Raw genomic sequence first — 21,520 nt, 5'->3', positions numbered from 1 at the left:
CTTTTGCTGATAGAAAAATAATTCTGCCAATATACAGTAAAATTGTACTCAAAAGGGCATTACTAAGACTCGGCAAACCGGTGTTGGTGTGGCAGCAATCAATGTAATACACCAAGACTGTGTATTAAACATAAAACATAACAGTAGCTTCCTTGATACAGATTACCGATTATTGAATCTTATAAGCCATGAAAAATATATATACGCAGACTTCACATCAATATGAATAAACGCATGAAGCTATATTTTTAGTAGGGAAATAGATGTTTTTCCACCACTACCAGTCACCCATTGGAGACGAACTCATTTCAAAATATATATATTATATTGGGAAATAGAAGTATTTTCATAACTACGAAACCAACACCCAACAAACATATTTAATCTGCCATCCTGAGATTTGGAGAGGAGAGCTAAAGCTATCCCCGGCTCTCCAGAAATGCAAGCGGAACTAGCTGGCGGACAGTCCCATCATATAATGAAATTTTTTGCAAGTATTTGCTATTCTCACCTGCCGAGGCTTGGAGATCACAAGTAACTCTATTGTCCCAAAGCCATTTCTCCTCGATTATTAAATCCAAGAAACAACGTTTTCTTGTATGGTTAGAACATTGGTGCACTGAGCGTGGATCTCAGGAGGCCGACGGTTTGAACGCAAGATCTCATGTCCAGTTTTGAAACAGAATCGCAACACAGGGTTCACAATGGAGGGCACGCAAGGTTCAGAAATTAGAGATGATTTCAATCACAATCATAGTATGTACAATCCTGCGTGGAGGCATAACAGTCATCAGATAAGGCAGTATGGGCAACGCTTTTATGAAACGTTTATGGACAGAGAGCGCAGGTAAAGGAATATGGCAGACAAAATGCAGGCAGTGTCAAACAGGCGTACAGGCACTCAGTCACTGAATTATATGGAGAGCAGAGGAGCAGATAAGGGAGTTACAAGGCACAAGAGCTAAAAAAAAGAGCTGGCTCTGATACCATGTCAGGCCAGGCAGTAACTCCACAAAGCAAAAATTGATTCATGTATTTTATTCCATCAGGTAGGTCTGTTATATACATGAGGGAGAGACTGTTCAATTCATCTCCCGATGACTGTTCATATTTCTCATTTATTTATTTACATATATTTACCCAATCACAAGGATTAGGTGTCAACAAATCGCACGAATCACAGATATATTTATTCCCAAAAAATCAGTTAATAATTAATAAAACTTAGAACCTACTTGGGCTCTTATCCTAGGATAATGGACCAATTGAGAAAATATAGATACAAAATTACCTTGGATTTGATTTAGCAAATATACCCTAGATCGATACACGATCTCCCCATAGATCTATATCTCCAACCTATTTACACTCCTTCAAACCTATTACAAAAAATTCTAGCAAGTCTTGTAAAGAGGTACCCTACAAAGAAATTCACTAGACCAAGTGACAACAATGAGGTGTGGCCCACTATCACCACAACCACTACCCCCTGCTCTTTATGGACTTTCACCAATGGGAGGCTTCTTGTTATATAGGTCGAGTATGATTAATATTCTAGGTTTAAGGTTTAGAGTTGACAAATGACCTATAGAGGATGACATTTCTTAAGTACAAGGCTCAATCCAGCTAAGAGATGCAACTCACATCCTTTAGAAAGGTCAATTTAGGGCACAATGAGATCTAGGGTTTAAGGAATAACAAGAAAAATGAATTGTCCTATGGTCAATGTGCCCAAAAGGTTTCCAAAAAATGAATATTAGTAATCAAATGAATAAGAAGACTTCAAGAAGTTCTCAAGTTGAAGCTTAGCAAACTAGGGTTTACCTAGGGAAAACTAGCTAGGGTAGGAGAATGAATGCCTAAAATAGAAATATTAGCCACCAAAGAAGTTTGTTTTAGGCAAGAAATTCTTCTCTAGATGTTGAATCCTTCCACTACCCAAAATACTTCCTCGAAGCCAATTCATAGTAAGCTCTAGCTAGGCCTCTTATCCTTAATAGGGCCAAAATTAAGAGAGAGAAAGAAAGCGAAATTCAAGTTTATGGATGAAATAAGGTTTGATTACCAAATTGACAAGGCCATTGCCTAGTCCTTGGATTGATGAAGTCTATGGGTGTGATAGAGTAGCCAAATGTTGCAAAGGAGTAAGGATAATTTGATGCCCTAAATCAAAACCCTAACTATTATCTTTGTGAGGGATAAAAGTAACTTGGAAGAGCTATTACAAAGGTTAACCAAGGGGATTGTCAATCACATTTAAGACACAAGTAATGCATACAATGATGATATCTAGATTCTATACAATTTATCTTCAATAATGATTGGCACAATAGAAAAACCCTATATTATCAATGAATTCCATACAATAAGCATAAAAATCAAAGATTTATCAAATACAAGGTTCAACATATAAGACGAAATGCATGTACAATCCTTATTGATCCAAGATAACTTCTCCAATGCCAAGAAAATAGTTCTCGTAAACAAAGTTCTCCATAGATCACATCTCTCTAAGATACAAGAGGGCCAAAAATATCCAAAGAGACAAAATTAGTCACAAGTGATGATGATAAGAAATGAATGAGCCTCTCCTCTATTTAAATGAGTAGGACCTAATATTAGCCTAATGACACCTTAAAACAAGTTTAATCTCAAAATGTCCTTGGGTTACAAGGCAACCCACTATCTTCAACCATAAATACTCTAATAAGCCCATATGTGTGAGCCGCTAGCTCTCTAGCACTGACGTCATGCATGAAAGAAGGTCCAAATGCCATGTTCAAGTGCTATGAGGTGTCCAAAGTGATGTAGAAACATGCAAAAATCCAAATTTGAGGGTTGGCCCTCAAATCAACCTCATTTCCTTCCCTATGGTCGCAAGATCCAACTAGGTAACAGCAAATTGGTCTCCAACTGCTCAAAGTTGTGAAAAACTCACTGCTGAAATTTTTATTGCAACAATTGGAATTAATTTTTCTAAATGTAAATTAATTTATTAGTTTATTGCTATGACAACAATGAATTAATCACATTGCAACCTTCACAAAATAAAAAATGTTGTGGAAGATAAATTGGAATCTGAGAATTGCTAGCACACACACAAAAATTTGACACACTTATTTTTGGACAAAAGTCCCCAGAAAAACCCAACTTGGGAAAACCGGTGCAACAATTGAGGGTTTTTATTATTAAGCACTAGTGAAATAATCGGAGTACAATATGGATGCCAAAAACTGGAAATATTGCAGAGAAAATACTGGAAAAAATATAGTGATGAATTTTCCTCACCCCACAAGTAATCCGGGCTCTCACTACCAGCTCCAAGTGAGTCATCCAAACAGCGTCTACACAGGCTTGTGTCACCCTAGCGCAGTCCTTTCCACGCTCTACCTGAAACAACTACTCCTCAAACCATCTTATCTGTTGATGACTGAGAAACTGTCTCTCCGACACTCTGGAAAATATTTTCGGCCTCTGTAACTGAAACTCATCTTCTCTCTAGCAAAATCAAATTGCCTCTAGAGGCTTCTATGCATCCCCTATGCAACCTCTTTGTGGCTATATCTGCCTCTCTGTAAAATATGCACTGGAACTAGAAAATCTTTCTCCAGTCTCATTGTCCCTACCCCTCTCTCTCTTTGCTTCCCTTCTTTGTCTCGAACTCTTCCAGTAACTGTTGCTTCTCTTTGGAAAATGGAACTGCCCGAAGAAATCGATATCAGTGTGTGTTCTCCATTTGTACCCATCGACCTCCTCTTATAATCTCCAGTTGAGACTCCAACAACCAAGATTAAAACATAATCGATGGATGAGACCATATCTAGATTGATCTGTGTGAGTTTCTAGATGATTCACACCATTCTCAATTAATACTAATTAATTAACCCCTTTTCCTAAGTTTAGACTTAAGAAATATTTAAAAATAGGCTAATAATCTAATTGAGACACTTATAGGTGGAATTTCCATAAATGATTTCTGGGCTATGGAGAACTCCTGTGTTTTATCCTCTCCACAAAGTATCGAGACTAGAACACCTTTGATGGTAAACAATTAACAAAAGTGGCCTTCTTTGCTCTAGCATTGACCTTCCTCGTCTCTTAAGGTGAGACCATCCTCATCTGGGTTCTAAATTAGCTACCATCCATCAATTGGTCTCTAGGTCGGCCTAGGGAAAGCTGGGTCCAGGTTTTGTTGATTTTGGGTAGCATCGGATGTGCTCTAGCCTTGAAAAATGGTTGAGGGGCTAGAACACATGAGATCTCCAGAACCCAGAAATTGTTTGGAGAAATTCCACCCGTATGAGGAGTTACTAAAATAATTAATATTTTAATGGGTTCCTAAGTCCAAACTTGGGAAAATAAAAATATTAATGTGTATTAATAAAAATACAAGTGAGAAGGTTCTAAGTGACGAGGATAAAGCTATTTTAATCTTAGCCGTTGATTCGTCAACAGTAAAGTATAAGAGGAGGCCTGCGGGTCAGTTGAAGATACACCAAGAGAGATCAAGAATTAGATTTTTTGGGGCTGGGTTTGCTGAGGAAATTGAGTTAGAGATCAGTTGTAGTGAGGGGCAGTTCAACAAGAGATTTCGATCCAAGGCTGAAGAATACATCACAGAGAGGCAATGAAATGCCGGAAGAGGTAACATAGGCCCAAGAAGGGCTGACGCAGAGGCCAGAGGAGCCAGCGCATAGGATGCAGAGGGTCGTCGAGGCTGACACAAAAGTTGTATAGGCTGACACAGAGGATGCAGAGGGCTTCAGAGGTAGCGCTAGGAGATTTTGTGAGGCAGACTGGGAGTTGATTAGAAGATCCTGAGCTGGGAGAGGGTGATGCAGTTCCAGAGCAGTGCTTGGAGCAGCTTTCGCTGTCCAGCACAAGGAACAATCAGAGTCAATGTGGGGTTGATCATTTGGTCGTTGATTTTCCAGAATATCTGCCTCCAGAGAGAGGTACTACTGCCAAGGATATTCTCTGAAGGGTGAGCCTTTTTTGGCACCCTAGTTGTATTCAGAAATCTTCTTAATAATACAAACCCTCTATATTTTGCACCAGTTTTCCTACATTGGGTTTCTCCGTGGACGATTGTCCAAAAATAACGGTGTCCCTTGTGTTATTGTTTCTATTTACTTCAGTGTATGATTTGTATATCTGTGAAGGTTGCATTTGTGTTTACTTCGATATTTATGAAATTAGATAACTTGTTAATGTAAAGAACAAGTAGGAGATAGTAAACCAGAAATTGCAGTAGGGGTTTTTGATGTGTAAGATTCAAAAAATTTCACATGGTATCAGAGCGATTGCATATTAAAGGTGATTGAAGACACCAGCCGAGAAAACACGATAATTTGCAGTAGAGAAGCAACTGTCTCGAGAGACAACATTGTTCAAGAGCCAGAGACGCAAAGGAGGAGGGACGCAATATAGAGAAGGTGATGCAGAGGCTCATGCAATGCTTGCATCAACACTCTGAGCCAGGTAAAGGTGATGCAATATCTGGGAGGAGACCATGCAGTAGCTATGTCAGCTATCTAGGCCAACGCAAAGGAAGAGGAGGAGCAGATCAAGCCTATGCAGTGCCAAGTCATCTTTCTTAACCAGGAAGGATTGGCGCAGTAGCCAGGAGGAGTTGATCCAGCTCTCACTGTGATTATGCAGAGCCAGAAGGGCTTAGATTCATCAGTTGCTGGGGCTAAGGGAGCTGAGGAGATTTTGATCTGTGGAGTTGGTGGGACATTGTTTCTATGAGTGAAAAACAATGTCTAAGGAGATAGAACCAAGGTAGAGGGAAGCACTACCTCGATAGGTTTCTAGCCAAGAAATATAGATCCAGGTTGTGGCGGCAAAGGAGGATTGGAGAGGAGTGATTCGATAGTTGGTGAGAGGATTTCCGAGAGGGAAATCAAGATTTAGAGGGAATCTAGAGAAGAGGAGCAGAGATGGCAGTGAACGGATTGAGGGATCAGGACAGATTGGATGGGGTTTCCAATTTTGTCATCTGGAAGGCCAGGATCCTCGAAATCCTGGATAAACATCACATCAAGGAATATGCCTTGAAAATCGTAGCTGTCCCAGTTGACCTGAATGCAAATGAGAAGTATGGGGAGGCTAAGGCGAAAGCGAAATGCATGATTCTAGATGGGGTCAAGGATCATGTCATACCACATATTGCTGAGAAGAACACAACAAGGGAGATGCTGCAGATGCTAACTACCTTATACCAGGGCTCTTCCATGCAATGAAAGATGTTATTAGAGAATTAGTTGAGGTCATATGAGATTCAGAAAGGAGAGGAGATAGATCCGTTCCTTCTCAGGTTGCAAGGAATTCGTGACCAACTTACTTCTGTGGGGTCTACACCGGATCCAGAGTTTATGGTTAGGACTATTCTGAATGCAGTCTCCAAGGACTAGGAGACGTTTGTCCAAAGCATTTTGGGTAGAGTGAGACTCCCCCATTGGGAGGAGATGTGGGAAATTCTTTGACAGGAAGAGATTAGGAGGTTGACTAAGGTGGGGAGAAGCGATAAGGGAGTTCGAATCAAGAAAGAGGAGGAGAAGGATGCAGCTCTAGCATCTGCAAGATAGCATGGGGTTCAGAGAAGGAAGAAGAAAGATATCTCCAAGGTCAAGTGCTTCAACTTTGGGGAGATGGGACATTATGAATCTCAATGCCCAAGGAAGAATGGCAAGGGAGAAGCTTCTGACTCAAAGTATGCTCCAACAAAGGCGAAGAATGATGTCGAGATTGATGACGATTGTGCCATGAGTGCTCATGCGCGTCTAGAGAAGAGGTGGGTAGACATAGAACTGTAGTCAAGAGGGAAAAAGGGGAAGGATCCTTGAGGTGCCAAAACTCTTGGATCACATATGGCTACAGGAGCCCTTAACAACAGTAGCATGATGGTAGGTGTCGGGTGGAGCAAGGTGTGATGGAGCGATAAGGAAGTGCTAAAGTGTAGAAATTTGTAGCAGCACAGTGGAGGTTGTAATAGTGCGAGAGGCACAAAGGTGTTTGCAACAACACAATGGAAGCAAAGGGAGCACATGAAAGCAACTGAGATAGCTTCAACATCACGGGGCTTCGAGACTAACCAGGATGTCATTGTTTGGGTGAAGTCGGTTACTTACTTCTTGGTAACTGAGTTGTAGTGTAGCAGTTAGTAGTGGAAGTACTATGGGTAGCATGAGGCAACATTTTGAGAGGGGGCTACAATATAGATGTAGTAGTGGTAGTGAAAATGTCATGGGAAGTAGTACATGAAGCAACAGTGCAGTGGATGTGGGGCAACAGGACAAGCATCAACACAAAGGACCGATGCGGAAGATCAGTGTGATGCTTCTATGGTGAAGCATTGCTAGAGAACATTCCTTGCTAAGAGGGAGTGTTGATTTTGGGTAGCATAGGATGTTCTCTAGCCTTGACAATAGGTGGAGGGGATAAAACACATGAGATCTCCAGAACCAAAAAATCATTTGGAAAAATTCCACCCGGATGAGGAGTTATTAAAATAATTAATATTTTTAATGGGTTCCTAAGTCCAAACTTAGGAAAATAAAAATATTAATGTGCATTAATAAAAACACAGGTGAGAAGGTTCTAAGTGATGAGGATCAGGTTGTTTTAATCTTAGCCGTTGATTAGGGACTTAATCTCGGCCATTGATTCGTCAATAGGAAAAGTATAAGAGGAGGCTTGAGGGTTAGTTGGAGATACACCAAGAGAGATCAAGAATTCAATTTTTTGGGGCTGGGTTTGCTGAGAAAATCGAGTTAGAGATCAGTTGTAGTGAGGGGCAGTTTAGCAAGGGATTTTGATCCAAGACTGAAAAATACATAGCAGAGAGGCAGTGAAGTGCCAGAAGAGGTAGCGCAGGCCCAAGAAGGGCTGATGCAAAGGCCAGAGGAGCCAACGCAAAGGACGTAGAGGGCCGTAGAGGCTGACACAGAGGATGCAGAGGGCTTCAGAGGCAACGCTAGGAGATTCTGTGGGGCAGACTAGGAGTTGATCAACAGATCCTAGCCGGGAGAGGGTGACCCAGTTCTAGAGCAGTGCTTGGAGAAACTTTCACTGTCCAGCACAAGGAAAAACCATAGTCGCTATGGGGTTGACCATCCAGTCATTGATTTTCCAAAATATCTGTCTCTGGAGAGAGATACTACTGCCAAGGATATTCTTTGAAGGGTGAGCCATTTCTGGAAACCTAGTTGTATTCATAAATCTTCTTAATAATAGAAGCCCTGTATATGTTGCATCGGTTTCCTCGCATTAGGTTTTTCGGGGGAAAATTGTCCAAAAATAATGGTGTCCCTTGATTCTTTCCATGTCTCATTGCTTAATAAGTATGTTACATATACTAATCATGTGATTGACTAGTTTGTATCGTAGGTGGAACTAGATGGAGGATTCCAATCGAAGCCTCAATGCATATTCTAGAAAAATGTGCTCATGCTCCGGAACCGAGCAATAGAGCAAGTTAAAGTGAAGTGGAAGACCTTTGGACCCGATGAAACTACATGGGAGATGGCAGATTAGATGCGGGCCATGTATCCTTCCTTGTTTTCCGGTGGAGGAAAAGCAGCGTGATATGGTGGTCTGGTGATTACTTATGGTAGTTTGGTAGTTGCTTTATGGTGGTTTAATATTTGATTATGATGGCTTGGTATATGCTTCATGGTAATTTAGTATTTTCCTTATTTTGGTTTAGTATATGATTTATGGTGATCGATATATGCTTTATAATGGTTGATATATGATATATGATGTTTTGGTATATATGCTTAGATATGATGTTAGTATATGTTTGATATATATGATTTGGCATATGTTTTGGTATATATATTTTGATGATGTTGTTATATGTACACCCTTGTATGGATGTAAATAACGTAACGAGATATGTTGTAAAGCTCCATTATGCAATATGGGTGTTATATTATTATGCTATCATGTGGTTATGTTATCATGATGTTATGATGTCATATGAATTGGCACTCAACAAGATGATCATTGTAAATACTGTAACGAGTTGTGTTATATAGCTCCACTATGTGGTATGTTGTCATGTTGTCATGATGTTTTGTCTTGAGCAAGTCTTTCATTGTAAATATTGCATCAAGTTGTGTTATAAAGCTCCATAAGCAATATGTCTTCTTTCAGCAGGTTGCTGAGGTATAGGTGTGATTGAACACCAAGGACGGTGTCTCCCAAGGGGGAGGGTTCTGTAACAACCCTAGTGAAAATTCCATGTAATAAAGGAAAAATAATAACCACAGATGAATGGGACACTTATTCCAAGATTAATGTTGGGAAAGACATCCTAGGGGGTGTTCATTTGGTTGTTTATGGCTAAGGAAATTGGCAAAGGCTAAGGCTAAGGCATTAAAAGGCATTTTGGCACAATTATTTATGAAAATAATGGAAATTAGAAGAAAAAGGAGGTGAAAGGTCACAAGTTGCATGTGAGGAGGAAAATGAAGGAAAATAATGGAAAATGAAGAAAATAAAGGCCTCATTCATAAAAAGGCTTCTGAGGATCAATTGGTAACCTTTTTCTAGTTCAGTGTTGGAGCTCTCTCTCATTATTTTCTCTCTCTCATACTCTTGGATACTTAGAGTTTTCTTGGAGCACTCTTGGAGGGTGTGGCATACTTGGATTCTTGGAGAAAGAAGGAAAAGGAAGAGAAGGAAAGCGCAAGAAGGCATCGACATGAACAACTACATCAGATTTTCTTGTAGGTACCGAGTTCCATGTATGATTTATTCACTAGTTTGGACATGCATGACATATGCATCTGGATTCTTGGTCATGATCTGTCATTGGCATAGAGGATTGCCTAGATCGACAGTTGGTTGCCTAGCATTTCCATTTCCAGGATAGCCATGGTGATTGTGGGTTTATTTTCATTGATTTATTTTTGGTTGGTTCTCATGATTCCTAGCTTGGGTTGAGTTATTAATTCCTAGAAGCCCTAGTTGTAAAAACGCTCTGGAAGCCCTGTAACAGCTTGGGTTGAGTTACTAGTCCTGGAAGCCTTGGTTGGAAAAACACTCTGGAAGCCCTTAATGGTTTGAGTTACTAGTCCTCAAAGCCTTCATTGAAAAACCCTCTGGAAGCCCGGCGGCAGCTGTGGGTTGAGTTACTAGTCTTGAAAGCCTTGGTTGGAACAAATGCTCTGGAAACCTTTGAAGACTTGGATGGAGACCAATTTGATGTTGGTTTTGGTGATGCTTAACCGTGAGGTGGAATCACTATTTGATGGGTTGAGGTGGATGGCCTCTGGAAGCCCTAGATGATTTTTGATTGATGTTTTCTTTGAGATCCCACATTCATGTTAGGAATATGGCACGGGGGTGAATGGTTGTTTGGCTCAACCATTCTATGGTTGGGTGGAACGTGGTAGTCCCATCTCCGGTTGGTTCATTTCATTCATTAATGAGAAATCCTTTCCCTTGATTTCCATGTGTAAATGTATTGATGTATTTATGGATTTGATGGTTGTTATGTTTATTGTATTTATGTTCTTATTATGCTAGTTATATGCACATTTTATGACAGCAACTATGTATGGCTCTCAGCATGTTATTACTTGTTATTGAATGGATAATGAGTCTATGACCTAATAAATGATAATGTAGCAAATGGCATAAGGGAAAAATGGTTCATAGTGATTCTCAGATAAGTATGAGATCCCTACACTTAACTCTAATATTTACACCTGTAGATTACATGTCAATGATATGTTTGACGAAATTCTTGTCATGGCAAGTAGGGATCCAGTCAAGGTCTTGAACAAGTATTTTCTTTAGTACTTTCATTTCCATGTTACTTCACTGATTTGAAGATATGGATCAGTTTTGCGCAATGCCCCAGGCTTTGAGCCTGAAAAAGTGGCTTAAATCTTGGTGTTGTTGGCACAACACTAACAATTTTGATCCACAGTCCCTGGCAGGCAAGCCTGTGAGAGTGACTTTAGGTTGTTGGTCACTCCCTTTCCCATAGCATGAGAGAAATTATGGCCCAAGAGACCTAAAACAATAGTGGGAACCAGGGACAGGCTGTTTGAGTGGTTGACTTGTCCTCTGAGGGTTTTGTTGATGATATTGGATGTCTATATGGTGTGTTTCCATCAGTTCCACTTCCTTAATGTGACTTAGGAGGTTGAATCATATTATAGTGGCCTCTCATCGCATGTTTACCTCGGCTAGTCGGTTTCTTGGGTAGATGTGGGAGGAGGGTGTTACACTTTCAGTGCAAAATTCACTAAGGTTCTGGATGGAATTCTCCTTCGGGTTCCACCTAATTACAGACCAGTGAATCACATGATCATCATCTTTCACATACTTCTTAGGCAATGACACATGGAAAACATCAGGGAATTTTACTGTCGGAGGCAGTGCAAGTTGGTAGGCCACTGGTTCAATTCTCTCAAGGATCTCAAAATGCCCGCAATATCGAGGTGCTAGCTTGTCACATGATCCAATCCTCAAGGAGATCTTCTTGGGCTTGATGTCAAGTACACATGTTCGCCAACCTAAAAGAATATTTATCCACTGTGCATATTTATAAGATAATGATGATGATGAATGTTTCCACTATGTAAAGTATGATGAATGCTTAGAGAAATTGAAGAAAACATCTAAGTGTTGAATGTTAGGCGTAGTCCATACTCAATAGTATTGGTGAAAAGAAATTGGGTAGTGGTGCCGCACCTGCCTATGTGCGGTTGAAAGACTACCGCCGGGAAAGGGGCGTGACATGGAAGGTTGTGTCGACGTCACAATTGGGAGAGATGTCAGGTCCTTGTGGCCCACACGGACCTACACTTTGAAACCCTTGTGCTCTCAACGTTAATTTCATTATTCTAGTACATGTGCACAAATTTTCCAGATCAACTCCAGATCTATAGGGAATCACATATATGGGCTTCTCATGGCCCAAAGCTAATGAATTCTACAAATTAAAATTATGTTTACCATTTCTACTGAATTTTAATAGAAAGTTAAATAAAATATTAATATTAAGTAATAAATAAAATGAATAAAAATATTGATATTAAATAATAATAAAAATTGTTATTATGTAGAATAATTACAGGTAAATAAATTTAATATTTTTATGTTACCATTTTTAAAAATAAATATCTATAATCGAAATATTTATATATTAAAAAAAATATTTTAATAAAATTTTGATTTTTTTTATAAATTTTAATTTTATAAATTTATTTTACTTTATATAGATTATAGTTATTGCATTAAAAAAATAATGTAAACATAAATTTTCCTATTTAACTATGAGATAAGAATTGTTAAAATAATATCATAATAAAAATGTTTTGGATTATTGCATTGTAAAATATGATATAAAATTATATTTTTTATATCAAAATATAGTTGGATTTTTTGTTTAGGTCTTTGAATTTGTCCTTTAAGTTGTATTGACTTGATTGGTGAAAACAATAGTGTGAAAATTGGGCCATTTTGTCTTCACAATTTGTCTTACCTATCATGGCAACATAATAAACAAATTTTTTTCTCAATGCTCAAAGAATTAGGGAATTGTTAGCGATTTGCTTGCATGATTATCCACCAATTATCTTACTATGAGCAAGAGCATAACCAAATGTTGCAACAACAAATCTCCATTAGAAAGTAAGCAACCACTACCACTAAATTAGAAGATTACTCTTAGTAATAGAGTTTTCTCAATTTTCTTTCAAATAATATTTTATATAATATTTATTCTATTAAAAATAAGAGTTTTTTATATTTAGTGATGTACTTTTCAAGATGATCTTCCCAAAACTTATATCTTTAGAGACAATTGCTAATTTAAATAATTTTCTTTTATTAATCGTGATTACCATCATGTAGTGAGCATTCTCCTGTCTTGGTAACATTTATTACTATCTTTTGATTGATAGCCTTGGGTACCGAAATCGAAGTCTATGGAAGGGAACCCCTCGGAGGCATTAACAAAGCTTCTATTTGAACAAAACTACATTTTAGCACGAATTTATTGATCTCTCCAAACAAATAGATATTAAAGTGCCAAGAACACGTGGACACCTCTTCTGAAAAGTGTTTGCATCTCTGGGAGCGAAATTGTTGGGGAAGACCGTAAATTTCACCTTTTTTTAGCCATCAAATACGGGTTATTTTAAAATAAACACGTAATTGTTAACTTGCTAATAATTTTTCAAAATGTCATAATGACGAGTGTATAAAAAATTTACCAGTTTTAAACTTTTACATATATATATATATATATATATATATATATATATATATATATATATATATATATATATTTATGTATATTTTATATATTAAATACTTATCTTTCTCCCACATGGAATCTGCATATAGATTTTCTTGGAAATGGCAACTCTTCATTATCATAAAGGCTTTAATGTAGAGGAATGATGGCTCTGGAACTTTGTGAGAAGAGATTTCATAGAAAGAAACAAGAATGACTTAAGATCTAAATATAGAACCTAGAGGGCTAAAAACGCAAAACCAAGCATTGTTAAAATATAAGGGATTTCGGAGGAACCTAGGAACAATATTTATGAATAGTGATTATGAACCCTACTAGAGGAGGAAAGAATAAGATATCTATTGGGAAGAGTGATAATAACATGCACAAGATACCTATCATAATAGAGTGCAAAGAAAAAAGGAACCGGGGAGGGAACTGACGGAAAAGGGGATAAAAAATGAACCAAACCATTCTAAATAACAAAGGGAGATAAAAGGAAACAAAGCCACAGTGTCAATTTTTTTAAAAGAAATCATTTAGTCATTAAAATAAATAGAAAAATGTTTGCATTTCAAAGATCAAATTATTTTAAGACAGGAAGTGTGAGTGCACTGACATACATTTAGTGGCGTAGGTATCTTATTCATGTTATTCATGCGCTTATTCATGTAAATGTGTTAGGCCCCTATACTACTAGTGTAACCCATTATTGTTATTAGTACAACCCACTTATTATATTGATGTACCCATGTAGTGCCCATATTGTTACTATTGTGCCCCATAGAAGCTCACTATTGTTATTATTGTGCCCTTACATTATTATTGTTATGTCGGCTCTGATTATGTTATGACCCCTTAGACTCCTATATATAGAAAGGAGGTCTTTTCATTTGTATCATCGAAGAATTGCTCATTTATGTAATGTAAAGGAGGTTGCCCCCTCAAAGAGGCTGAATTCTAAGGTGTGGATCTCTCTTTTCTATCTTTTTGTGAGTTGGTTTCATAACATTTGGTATCAGAGCTTTAGATTCTAGGGTTTCGCTGCTCCAAATAGGTCATCGTGGATTTTTCGCTATAAATTTTTTTCTGCGACGTTTCAGAAGCTAAAAAAAAAACCAATTTGTGAAGAAATCACACTGAATCTCGGGTCCAAATTTCAGAGTTTTTCGCTCTATATTTGCGGAGATATGATCTGAGGAATTTGGTATTTTTGCAGACTCCTGAATTACATTCCAAATAGGTGACCTGGGGAAAACCGTCATAACTTTATCTCTGAGCATCGGATTGAAATTTCGTAAGAAGGTACAGAAAGAGGACGAACTGTGGTTTCTTGTAGATATTTTTCAGAAGCAAAGGTCAAAACAGTGACACGTGGCACTTCATACAAGTTCGCTCTTCTAGAAAGGTCTATAATCAGGTCATCTTGGGAGATTGTGCATAACTCTTTCTTGGAGAATCCAATTTGGATCAGACTGGTGGCATTGGAAAGAGGACACAGAGGGCTACTACAGATCACAATTTCATAACTTAAAGATCCGAAAGTACATAGTTACAGTCGTTTCAAGATCGAGCTCCTAAAATCAAGAAAAAGCAAGATGAGGAAGTTTGATGGCAAGGATCCGGTAAATTGGATACTTCAGATGGAGCAATATTTTGATCTACATGGTGTACCACTGTTACAAAAGGTATGTATTGCATCTTCATATTTAGAACCGGATCAATTTTTATGGTATGAAGGGCTTTGTTCTCGTAAACAACTTGTTACGTGGTCAATTTTCACGGAGGAAATGATAGCACATTATGAGGATACAAAGAGCAACAACTTCTTTAGAGCAACACCACAACAATTGGAAAGAGTAAAAGGGCTTTGTGACATAGTGGAAAGCAAAATTATGGAAACCAGGAAGCATACCCTTCACAACTATAAAGATGGAAGTGTTGTTTCTCCTAGCCTTCCACAACCTACAAGGGTTACACCACAACAATTGGAAGAAAAAAGAGAAAAAGGGCTTTGTTACAATTGTGATAGAAAATGCACTTAAGGTCATAAGTGTGCTGAGAAGAAATTATTTTACATAGAATACGAAGAGGAGGAAGAAACGGATCATGAAACATCAAAAGAAGAAGATATATGCCAGGACCCCACCCTAGAGAAAGAAGAAATGAATCAGACCATATCTTGTAAAGCATTGGCAAGAATTACCGCTCCTAAAACTCTCAAGATAGAAAGACATATCAAGAAGAAAAAGGTGCAAGAAGTGAAAGATCACATCGAGAAAGAAGAAATGAATCCAACCATATCTTGTAATTCATGGGTCGAAATTACCACTCCTCAAACTATCAAGATAGAAGGACATATCAAGAAGAAAAATGTTCAAGAAGTGAAAGATCACATCGAGCATCAAGAAATGAATCCGACCATATCTTGTAAAGGATTGGAAGAAATTACCACTCCTCAAACTCTAGAGATAAAAGGACATATCAAGAAGAAAAAGGTTCAAGCAGTGAAAGATCACATCAAGAATCAACAACAAGTTCTCCAAATTTTAAAGGATAATGCCACTTTGGTGCAAAATCAAATGAAACAACAAGTAGATCAACATCATAATGAAAAATGTTTTGATGTAGGTGATTGGGTATTTTTACTGCTACATATCAAGCAATCTATTTATGAGAAGGAAATGTTGGCAATACTACATGCACTTAAAAAATGGCGACCTTACCGAATGGGAAGACTCTTCAAGGATGAGGATGTGGAAGCATTGTTTTGTGCTATTTCTATTATCCAACCAGATTGGATAAATGAAGAAAGGGATGAATGGAAGAAGGACGAAGAAGTATGGCCACTTATTCAAAAGTTGCAAAAGATCCCAATTCAAACAATATTGCCAAGAATTGAAGAGGAAGGAAAAATCATATTGGAACATGGAGTAGTCACAGAAACAAGAACCTGACAGCTACGAAATCGATTAATTTCAAAGTATATCATCAAGTGGAAGAACTTACCTGCTGAAGATTCCACATGGGAGGACAAGAATTTTATACAGAAGCATCAAGAACTACTCAAGCATTGAGGACAACGCTTTTTGAAGGAGAGGGGCATGTTAGGCCCCTATACTACTAGTGTAACCCCTTATTGTTATTATTACAACCCACTTATTATATTGATGTACCCATGTAGTGCCCATATTGTTACTATTGTGCCCCATAGAAGCCCACTATTGTTATTATTGTGCCCTTACATTATTATTGTTATGTCGGCTCTGATTATGTTATGACCCCTTAGACTCCTATATATAGAAAGGAGGTCTTTTCATTTGTATCATTGAAGAAATGCTCATTTATGTAATGTAAAGGAGGTTGCCCCCTCGAAGAGGTTGAATTCTAAGGCGTGGATCTCTCTTTTCTATCTTTTTGTGAGCTGGTTTCATAACAAAATGTATCATGTTTTCTTGTCACTCATGCCACTTACATCACCCTAATGTTCTATGTACTAATTTGAACGGACTATTAAAACATGTTACTATGTTTTCATTAATTCTTAACTAAAATTTGCTACACTAGTTGAAATGTGGTGGCTCAGAGTGTATTTAGTTTATTTTGTAAGAATGCATCGTACGTAAAATGATAAAATGTTTTGAAGTTAGATTATAGGTACCTAGAAAAGGTTCCCTATGTGACAATACACCAAATTTAGCAATATGAAGCTCTTTGAAGCATAGTGGAAATTGTTACTTCAATTCTCTGCAACCTTTCAATTTGATGTGATCTACGACAACCTTCTAATTTGATGCTAATGTAGTGGTGTTGTATCTTTTATATTTGCAATTTTATATTACGGACTATAGAAACAAGAGTTCAATAAGTGTTTTGAGAGAAGTAAAATATAAAAGACTTTGCATGGATTTGCGACCCAATTTACAGAACTAAGGGTTCACTTGTGGGTTCAAGTCTTGAGAGATCATCTATTTATTGGAATTTATATTTATTATTGTAAAAATCAAGAGAGTGACTTCCTATCAAAATTAATGGCTTTTTTTTTTAATCAACCAAATATTTGTTCTATGTCATGCATTTCCTTTAAATCCTCGTCCATAATCCTCTCTAATTTATGTCAATATTCATTGAATCACCTAATTTCATTAATTCACGACACTCTGTGAGTATGTGGTGACCCATCTGTAGTTTGATTCACATGTAGTTCTTTTCTTCGACTACCATTTTATTACTGGAAGAAAAGCTTCATATATTTGATAATGTATTTTCTTTCGAGGAAGAAACAAATATTTTGACTAAACAATTTTAGGATGTTTAGTTTATTTCAAGGAGACCATGTTGTGAATATGGACTCTATCCAAGCATAAATTCCATTAAAATATTATAATTATAATAGCGTACACATCAATTAGGGTGAGCATTGATGACTGGAAAATTGGAGTGAGAATATGGGATATAATGGGTTGTCCAATTTGATATTTTTTCCTTTTATGTTAGAAATTACATTTGGAATGAGATTTTTATTTTTGATGGTTTAAAATATGATTATTAATGTATAAATAAATTCAATATTATGGAAAAATCATAGTACATTCATTATTCAAATTTGATATTATAATATTTTTAATTTTTGATTATGTATATATATATATATATATATATATATATATATATATATATATATATATATATATAGATATCAAAAAGAGAAACATATATTACACTTACAAATGGTTGCACCATTAAATACTGTCAATATGGTCACACTCCCTATCTTAAAATAATTTGATCTTTGAAATGAAATTTGGTCTTTGAGATGCAAATGTTTTTCTATTTATTTTAATGATTAAATGATTCAGTTTAAAAGAACAATCAGTGTGGCTTTGACACCTTTTCTCTCCCTTTGGTATTTGGAACAGTTTGGTTCATTTATAGCCTGGTTGGTTTCAGAATTTATTCTGAGCATGGTTAGCAATTGAAAAAACGCAATTTGGATATCAAATTCTTTACATCGCCAACCATTTATAGTTGTGTTGTGTGCAAAAAAATTAACGAAGATCCTTAAAAACTATGGATTGGCCTACATCACCCTAATCAATAGCAGTTATGGTATTTAATGATCATCCTAGTTGAATGGATCCAAATTCCAAGTATTTCCAAGGAGAATCCAGTTATGATTTTGTTGGAATTTGACAACTAATTAAGTAAATATGTGTAAATTGTATTAGTTACTGCCAAGTTAGTTTTATACCAAAGCAGCAGTTATGTAACATAGGAGGCTCTTATATAACTGATGAATGCCCGAACTATTGTAATCGGGGAAAATAATTGATGATTGAATAAAGAATCCAATCCCTTGCCCGGTGGATGTTTCCTTCACACCCTATCAAGGTTTTACCACGTAAAATATTGTGTTCTTTTACTTGTGTCTTTGCATTCAATTTCATTCAGCTTCATTTATACATTTATTTTTTAATTAGCCACTTGGCCAACAATTGGTATCAGAGATATTGATTTGAGTTGAGAAAACTGGGGAGCCCTCGAAGAGAGACGTTGCATAAGGAAAGGTGAAAGAGAGACGCTGTGTGAAAATTGGGAGCCCTCGAAGACGCTGCGTGGTATCAAAGCTGTGTGAAAATTGGGAGCCCTCGAAGACACTGCATGGTATCAAAGGAAGGCTGGGTCATTTACCACCAAACGTTTCTTGAACTTTAGCTTTGAGTACAGCAACAAGGATTTTATCTACTGTGGAAGACTGAACATAATAAGTGTCCAGATGGAGGCTGCTCATTCTCCGCATTATATTGAGAAGCACGACCTGTTTGCAGGGGCATTGTTTTTCTACCAAAACAGCATCATCTTCGATGACTAAAACTGAAACATCCAAATCTCTCGTTGTTGCTACCAGTGTGCATGATCCTTTCTTATGGAAGTCGTTCAGCTTTTGCTTAGATTCCAACCTGGGCAAGGGTCATTGAACTTGGTGAGGAAGTCGAGAAGCTCATCTGCACTCTAAGCCAAGCAATATTGGAGGGAATAGAGTTCATTCTCATCATTTCTTGTTTAAGCCGCCAGTACAACAAGAAGAAGCGGCTGCAGGAAAGGAAATCGTTGTGTTCTTTTGATAAACCCTATACATTGAAGCCGTGCACGCTGGAGGGAGAGAAGCCACGTTGGAAAGAAGCCTGAAAAGGTGAAATCGTGTTGTTACTGGAGAGAGATGTCGCCACTTTCATTTTTCAGCCCCTTGTCCCTGCGTACAGATGACTAAGAATTCACATAAAGCCCGAATTTGAAGTCAAGAGGAGAAGCTCAGAAGAAATCCTTCGATCAGAAGTGTGGGTATTTATTCATTTTTTAAAATTTTTTTCATAAATTTTTGAAGATTTGTTGAGCTGTGTGAAGTTTTAAATACATAAATTTTTGAGTATTTGAGGAAATCTCAAGGTTTGAATTCTGTGAAGTAAATTAAATAAAAGTAGGGGAATTTGTGAATTTTTTTTATTTTTTTTTAAATCAGAAAAGGGTTTCATTGATTTCCAGAAAAGGATTTCATTTCATTTAAGGGTTTCATTGAAGAACGGAGGAAAGGGAATTCTTCCAGAAAAACTGTTGTAGGTTTTTTAAGTCAATTTGAGAAAAGCTTGGGAAAGTAAAATTCTAAATTTTGTTGGGGAATTTGTGAAATTTTTCAAAAAATTGAAGTAGGAAAAATTAAAAAAAGCACTGGAAAACCCTTGTTGGAAGAAGACAAATCAAAATTTTCTTTTTTTGAAAGACTGAAACCCTAGGAGGAAAGAAATGTCAAAGATGACGAATGCAAAGTTCGAGGTGGAGAAATTCACCGCCAAGAACAACTTTGCTCTATGGAAACTGAAAGTTAGGGATTTGCTAGTGCAATAAGGGTTGCACAAAACATTAGACAGGGCAAATAAGAAACCTGCTAGCATGACAGATTCGGACTAGGAGGACTTGGATGCCCGAGCTCTCAGTACCATCACTCTATGCCTAGCGGATGATGTTCTCTTCAACATTGTTGAAGAGAGTACAACTGCATGTTTATGGGAAAAACTAGAAAAACTGTTATGACAAAATCATTAATTAATAGAATTTATTTGAAAAGAAAATTTTACAGTCTACGAATGAAGGAGGGTTCAAAAGTTGCATAACATTTAAATATTTTTAATACACTTATATGCCAATTATCAGATATGGAAGTTAAAATTCAGGAAGAAGACAAAGCTATAACCTTGTTGTGTTCTCTGCCCGAGTCATGGGACCACTTCATAACTTCAATCAGTTTGAGCACTATTGATTCTTTGAAATTTGAATAAGTTGTGGGGGCTCTCTTATCTGAAGAAGTACGAAGGAAATCCAGTACTAAAACAACTGCACCAGAAGCCATGATAGATAGAGGATAGTCAAAGGAGAGAGGAGAAAAAACAAGGGGGTCTTCCAGATCAAAATCAAAGGGAAAAAAGTGTAAGGCAAAATGTTGGCACTACAATAAAATTGGACACCTCAAGAAAGATTGTTGGAAACGAAAAGAGTCTAATAACCCAAATAAGGAAGCAAATCAGGTTGATTCAGGTATGATAGATGAAGTTTTATCTGCTGAAGAATTATGTATGATAGATGAAATTTTACTTGTATGTAATGTCTCTCAGGATTTTGAAAGTTGGTTGTTAGACTCTGGTGCTTCTCATCACATGTGTCCACACAGAAATTGGTTTACTTCATATAAAGTTGTAAATGGTAGTTCTGTGTTTATGGGTAATAATGTATCATGTCAGACTGTTGGGATGGGAAATATCATGATTAAAATGTATGATAACACAATTATAACATTAACTAATGTTAGACATGTACCTAAATTGAAGAAAAAAATATTTCTTTAGGAGTGTTGGATTCGGATGGTTATAAGTTTACAGGTTAGAATGGAGTGTTGAAAGTATCAAAAGGTGCCCTAGTTGTTATGAAAGCAGAACTCAAGCCAGTGAAGCAACGATTGTGTCATATAAAGAAGAAGAAGGGACTCGCCTATGGCATCAGCAGTTGGGTCATAGGAGTGAGAAAGGTCTTCGGGTACTGATGAACCGTAAATTACTTCCTAATTTGAAATCCTTGAAGTTGGATTTTTGTAAACATTGTGTGTATAGAAAATAGTGTAAACAGAGGTTTACAAATGGAAGTCATAATAGTAAGGAAATTTTGGACTATATTCATTCTGATCTGTGGGGACCATCTCCTGTTGTA

The sequence above is a fragment of the Pinus tabuliformis genome, chromosome 8, assembly GCF_031772625.1.
Source record: "Pinus tabuliformis cultivar Carrire ecotype Pingquan chromosome 8, CPIR1, whole genome shotgun sequence".
NCBI classification, from domain to species: domain Eukaryota; kingdom Viridiplantae; phylum Streptophyta; class Pinopsida; order Pinales; family Pinaceae; genus Pinus; species Pinus tabuliformis.
This window is presented reverse-complemented; position numbering follows the sequence as displayed.